Raw genomic sequence first — 7,437 nt, 5'->3', positions numbered from 1 at the left:
TTTTGACTATAGCAACAATAAGACTTTTGCTTTTACATACATATAAATTCCCTTACTAAGCCATATGGTTTTAAATGCCTGGAGCAATAAATAATGACCTATACATTTTAATATATTAAAGTATATTTCTAACTTTTTAAAAAAACTTCATGATGTTTTGGAGGCAAAATTATATACATAGTTTTTCTGCTAAAACAAGTAGTTTGTAGTTAAAACAAGAAAAGCTAATATAAAGTTGAGATACAGCGTGAGATACAGATATTCTGTCATGGAACAGGAACACCGTGCTCCATTTTAGGACACTAAAATCTTCTGCTGACCGGCACCTGGAATACTCTGTTCTGTGCTGATGACTCAGATGGAAGCATGATGAAGTGAACTGGTTAGAGTTCAGAGAACAATGAAAAGGAGGACAGAGTTGATAGGATTGAGTAAGAGGAGGGCAGGAGGAGCTCAATAATAGTACTAAAAATAGGACTATAGAACTACCTCATTCAATCCTGACCACTACTGATGATGCAACTCGAGGTTATTGTTCAACACTTTCACTTAATACTATATCCTTCATTACATGTCAACAACACTCCAGTATAGTAAATCATGAAATGGGAGTGAAGCCTGTAATTTTAATTAACATATTTTAAAATGTTTCTGATCTGTATGCATTTGACCATATTTTCATTTACAATGAGCAATTTTTCTTTTTTCTTTCCCATGTAATGTTTGACATTACCATTTCTTTCTTTAATGAAATACTAATATTTAATAAAATACATTCAATTCTTAATATGACTTGTCAGGAATTTTTCTCCCTCAAATATTTGTATAATGGAAACTAAAATACAGCCAGTTTCCACCTCAGTTGACAGGTCAAAGCAAGCGTTTTTGCTATTGTCTTGTTTCCTCTGTCAGTGGTCCCTTCCTCTTGTGTCTAGGTGGCCCAAATACACACTGAGTGCCACTCGGTCCTGCCCTGATTCCCTCCAGTGTCTTATCCTTGCTCCTGCTGAGCTCTGCATGAGCACAGATGCTCACAGTTACTCATTTGTGATACAGGCAAAGGGAACTTGCAGTGCTAAAACTAGGATTAAAAATATATTTGTAACCTGAAGAGACATTGTTTTATCATTTTTTCTTTTTTTTGGCCAAATATATAACAATTTTATCTGCTTATTTCATAGCAAATAGAGATTCTAATTGATCTTGACCCTGGTGCTTGATGCACACTGAGTAAGTCTGCATTCTTCTTTTAGCCAAACCTATTAACTACCCATCCTCGTATTCACTTATCCATTCATTCAGTCAACTAGACATGTAAGCAGACAAAACAAAGTACAATAAATCGCCCCATAGGCAGATCTCTAAGAGTAGGGATCATGTTTTTCTTTGTACTCCCCGGACTCAGCAGACACTCGATAAATGCTTTTTGCCTTATATGGCACTTAATAAATGTGTCTTAAATTTAAATATGAAAAAAATTATTAGGACTGCAGACGTGAGCTTCCTCAACTTCCCCTCTCTCCTGCTGTGCGTTCTTCACCACCATTCCACATCTCCCAGAATCTGAAAGGAAAACAGTCAACTGACTGCCACTGCCAAAACTCTCTCCTCAGTTTTCATCTCATCTAAACTTTCTGCAGAATTTGTCAAATTTGCATATTCACTTTTTCCAGAAGCAACACAGAGGAGGCGAAAGAAAGAGAGAGGAGAGAGAAGAAAAAGATCCATGCCTTGTGAGATGATGGGAGGACTAAATGTGACCCAAAGTAAATCAGTTATCACGTGCCTGGCACCTAGTAATTTCTCCAAATTGTTACTATTATCATTACTTTGTGACCCTTAAAGATGCCAAAAACATTTATGCCTCCTTGCTTTTTGCCATGCAGCTGTTAGCGCTTAAGATGTGTTTTTGTTTACGTTTTCACTTGTCAGAAAGATGCTTAGCTTTAAAGAACAGTTGAAATGTCACTTCCCTGGACTACTTCCCTGATCCCCTTTATGGGGAAAATTACTGATTCCTTCCGGACTGTATTGTTTCCAAAGGAAATAGTGCTAAACCTGCAGCGATGAGAAGTAAGGTAGAAAGTTTGACTTACAGTATTGCCCTTCTCTTCTTCATGAGTGTTAATTCTGGGAGAGAACAAGTGTGGAAAGGAGGGTGTGGTGGCATGCTTGGTCTCCCAATTGCCAAAACACAAAACGTCGAGCTAAAAATACATTTTTTTTCATTTGAATAAAACCAAAATGGATCAGAATTTTGCTTAGCTTTTATATTACCTAACACTGTATGTTCAATGCATAAATAAGAAAAACTCAAAAAATTAATTTCTAAATTTTAGTCTCTTCAGATTAATTTTTAAATCTCATCACAGTTAGCATATTTGCATATATACAAATAGTACACCCTCTATGTACCTGCACATTCCTTTGAAAAACAATATTATGACATAAATCTGTTTTGTGTCTGTTTTTAAAATGACCAATATGCTATGAACATTTTCTCCATCAGTAAATATTACTCTATGATGTACACTTTCATGACTTCACTGTGTGATGTTCTGGGTTCCAGATGGAGCGAGCATACAGGATGGGACGTGACAGTAGGGCCTGGGCTTGAATCTGTTTAAACGTCATCTCATCCTTGGAGGAGCACCTTGTTTTGTACTGGAACTGAAAATTCATGGAAATACAGAAAAAAAGGAGATGATAAACACTTAAAATGGTATGTTCTTCACTCTGTCTCTCTCTCTCTATATATGTTGTTTATATAGTTATTTATATACTGTATATATAAAATTGTTAGCCTCTTTTTACTATTGTAAATAATGCTAAAACATATATTCTGTGCACAAAATTATGGAAAATTACCGGGAAAGGAACTGTCTCACCCAAGCCTATGCTAAATTTTAACGTTTTTTTCATATACATTCTCAAACATCTCTATAGAATGTCTCTACAACATTCGATCCCCTCAGTAACCTCACAGTCTAGCCAGGGCTGTGCCCCCAACTTTCAAGGGGCAGCTGGTTTTGCAGGGGAAAGTGAGCAGTCAGGGGAGTAGAGCTCCTCTTTCACTTTTCAATTAAAATGTCTTTAATTGCTACTGAGCACAAATATTCTGCATGCCATTTCATTTGGGAGGGGGCAGTTAATTTGTTACTAACCTCTGACAAGTTTTTAAAATTGTGGAGACTAATCATTTGTCTGCAGTGTATGTGGCACATAATTTATTTAGTGCTAATCAGAATAGTAAAGATATGTTTATGTGTCACAATTTAAAAAGCACATATCTTTCCTCATTTTAAATTCATTATTTAATTTTAATTTCATTCTCAATAAGCTGTATCACTTCTTCATGTAGTATTTTCAGGAATATTTTCTGATATAAATCAAGAGTGGTGCTCTCAGAAGTAACCGCCTGTTCAAGTTATTCACAGATGAAGAGAGAAAGGGCAAGTTTACACTCCTACGTGGCTCTGTGTACTGGATCAGACAGTCAGAAAGGAGAGAGTTAAAACCAACGGAAATTGCCACCGGGAGCATTATATTTGGCAGCACATTGCGTTTTCTGTGCTTGTTGTGGTAGATGGCTTTAGCAGACGTGCTGCCATTTTCTTCATTAATGATCCCCACTGTGCCACTTTACCTACTCTTCAAGCATTCTTCTCCCAGTAAATGACTTGGGATCACTAGAAGGAATGTGATACTTCTCTTATTTGCTTTCCAGCTGTCTGTATTCTTCTTGCACCTCTCTTCTGTGCTGAGCCAGGAGGAGTTGGTACAGTTTTGCTGCACGTTCATTTTAATTACACGGCCGACAGGATTCTTCCTTTCAAGAAGTGAATTCACATTTACTAGGCTCTTTCCTATTATGTTCCTCTATTTTGCCCATAAATTGACCAAAGTTTCAGTGCATGGATGCCACCCTTCCTGGTGCCTATGTTCGAGGGCTTTGCCCTGGCTGGAGACCACTGTTTGATCATTGTGTTCTTACCACCTTGTAGAAGCCTCTGCTCTGCCCTTGACTACGCTAATCTTCTGCCATTGTACTCCAAGATCTTTTCATAGGCTTATATTGTTTTTTGTTTTTATTTTATACGAGAATTACTTGAATTCTATGTGCTCCTTGTGATTGAACGAAAACTTCTGCTTTTATTCTTCTTACCAATATTTCTCCTCATTTTCCTCTTGAGTGTTGTCAAATTAATAAACAGAGACCTCATTAAATTGGAATTCAGAGGCCAAACGGGGAAGCTCCTGTGCCCTACATCCATAGAGAGGGCAACAGGAAGAAGAAAGACTTCCTCTTCTTGACTGGCAAGAAGCTCAGCCAATGAGAGACTGTCAGAACTCAGCCAATGAAGAGCTTTCACACCTCAAGCTATTTACAATAGCTCTCTCAACTTCCTCTTCCCCTCTATAAAAGATTTGCTCCTCCTTTACTGCTGAGGGGCTTCCATGTGGCTCGCCATGGTTGCACACCCTGAATCACAATTCTTTGCTCATCCTGAATAAACCCATTTCTCTGCTGAAGAAATAACTGGCTGTCTGTTTAAGGTCAACAGCGTTGCTAGACTCATTTATTAGTTTTGAATTGCTGGGTTAATGGTCCAGTAGACTGAGTGGAGAGGACAATAGCAGAGGTCTAGCAATCTTTCCAGGGAAATTTATCTCTTCATGGTTTCTCAGAGAAAATCAGCATATTTTTTGCTAGTCTTCTATTGATCCACTGACACATATTTGTTGAGCCCTGTTGAAGCTGGGACATTAGTGGTAATAAGACAGAGAAGATCTTTTCCCTCAAGGGATTTATTCTGAGGAGGAAGTAGAGTAGAGACTATCAGTAGAAGTTAATAAAAAACAAACAAGGTAATTTTATAAAAAGTAAGGGCCATGAAGAAATAATTTCAGGGATACATGGTGATAAGTGAAGAGTAAAATGTGTTGAGAAAGAATATGTTTTAAAAAATAATATGTTTGTTTTTTAAAATAATTCTACCTGTTGGGTTATAGCTTATATTGAAAACTGGATGCAGAAAGCAGAACAGAACCCCAAGAACGTCAATAATTACCTGCTTAGAAAAAATAGACAAGGTTCTGCATCCGCAAACATTGAGTGCTATATGAAGAAAAAAGTAGGAAAGGAGGAAAAGAAGAAGAAGAAGAAGAAGGGGAAGAGGAGGAGGAGGAGGAAGACGAGAGGGAAGAGAAGGGAAAGTGGAAAGGGAACATTTTGAGAGCTTTTGAGCTTATCAATGTTTAAAATATGAGCAGATTGTTTAAATAAATAAATAAATAAAATTTGGGGAAATACAGTTGAAGAATTTCCCCCAAAAGCAGAAAAGGCAAAGAAATAAAAAATACAAGAAATATAGTTTATAAATCCATATTTCAAATCAGAATAGCCAGAGTACTGGAAAAGAGGAATTGAGAAAATCCTGGGAAAAAGAACATTGAATAAATATTACCGAAAAGTTTCTCAGGATTGAAAGACCTGAGTTACCAAATTAAGAGGGCTTACTAATGGCACAGTACAATTAACAATAAAGAAAAAAGAAATAAGATATTAACTCAATATAGTAAAATTTCAGACCAGAAATAAAAAGAAGGTCCTAAAATTTTCTTCCAAAGAGAGCACTAAAAAATAGTCACAGCTTTTTAGAGTAAGATTATTATCATATTTATTACGATACTGGAAGCTAAAAGATGATTGAATGTAACGTTTCAGAGGGAATGTTGTTGCCATCCAGAATCTATAAATCTGGTATCATTTAATTTCGAAGGAGAAATAAAGAAATGTTTAGACATGCAAGTTATCAAATAATTTGCCTCCCTTGAACTACTTTTTGGCAAACTAATGCAGAGGATGTGCTACTAAAAAGGAGAAATAAACAAGAAATAGAAATACACAGAGCCAGGGAGCACGGGATATAATCATCATAAAAGGAAAGGAGATTCTCAGAACCATAAGGAAAATCTCAGGATAACAGCTGAACCAGAGTCCTAGAGAGCAACAGTTTAGATCTGAACCACAATTGTGGAGGGTTCTAGTAGGGAGGAATACCTTTAAGGAAAAAAGAATTAAGAAAGATGGATTACCTTATTTGTTGAATTTCCTTTCCACTGAAAGGAAATTTTCAGTGTTATGCGAGATTTTAGAGAAAACTAAGCAAATGATAAAAGAGGGCAATTATTAATTCAAGGGAAAAAATTAGAAAGGGAAGGAAATGTAAGCTTACCAGTCAACCATAGTCACATATTTATAATGATGTAAACACAGGTAAATTCAAACCAATTTAGCCAAAAATTAGCATCACTATATGGAAAGATGAGGTGGTGCAGTGGGTATGTGTGCCAATGAAGTGGTGTTACATAGCATGCAAAAAAGCTAACTATTCATTTTCCACAGCAGGAAGTCAATACATGTAGTCAAAATTTAGTGAAAGTCTTAATTATAAAAATCAAAAACAGCATGATGAGCTTGTCATTTAGAAATACGGAGGTAAACAGCAGAAGAAACACAACAGCTAAAAGGATGAAAAATGGCAGCCACCAGGGACTTGCCTCTACGTCAGGTCAGGGATGGTGAGTGGGAGCTCAGTGCATAGTGGGAAGTTTTGGCTTTTTAAAAATATGTATGTGATGACTAGTGATCTTGAGCACTTTTTCATGTACTTATTGGCCATTTGTATGTCTTCTTTGGAAAAATGTCTATTCAGATCCTCTGCCCATTTTTCAATTGAATTGTTTGATTTTTTTCAATTGAGTTGTATGAGTACTTTACATATTTTTGGTATTAACCCCTTATCAGACATTTTCTCCCATCCCGTAGATTGCCTTTTCATTTGGTTGATGGCTTCCTTTGCTGTGCAGAAGCTTTTCAGTTTGATGTAATCCCACTTGTTTATTTTTGCTTTTGCTGCTTGTGCTTTTGGTGTCATATTTAAAAAATTATCTCCAAGACTAATGTCAAGGACCTTTTTCCCTGTTTTCTTCTAACAGTTTTACACTTTCATGTCTTAAGTATTTAATCCATTTTGAGCTAATTTTTGCATAAGATAGAGGTCCAAATAATCAGGGAAATGCAAATCAAAAGCACAAGACATCACCTTACACCTGTTAGAATGACTATCATCAAAAAGACAAGCGATAAGTGTGACGATAATGTGGAGAAAAAGGAAGATTTCATCACTGTTGGTAGAAATATAACTTGGTAGAGCCCTTATGAAAAACAGCATGGAAGCTCCTCAAAAAACTAAGAATATAACTGCCATATGATGCAGCAATCCCACTTCTGAGTATATATCCAAAGGAAATGAAATCACTGTCTTGAAGAGGTATCTGCATCCCACATTCATTGCAGCACTATCTGGAAGAAGCCTGGAACTTGGCTGGCAAATGAGAGGTAACTGTCACTGGAATTTCCAGCCACAGATC

The sequence above is a fragment of the Diceros bicornis genome, chromosome 41, assembly GCF_020826845.1.
Source record: "Diceros bicornis minor isolate mBicDic1 chromosome 41, mDicBic1.mat.cur, whole genome shotgun sequence".
NCBI lineage: Eukaryota > Metazoa > Chordata > Mammalia > Perissodactyla > Rhinocerotidae > Diceros > Diceros bicornis.
Note: the sequence above shows the minus strand (reverse complement) of the source record.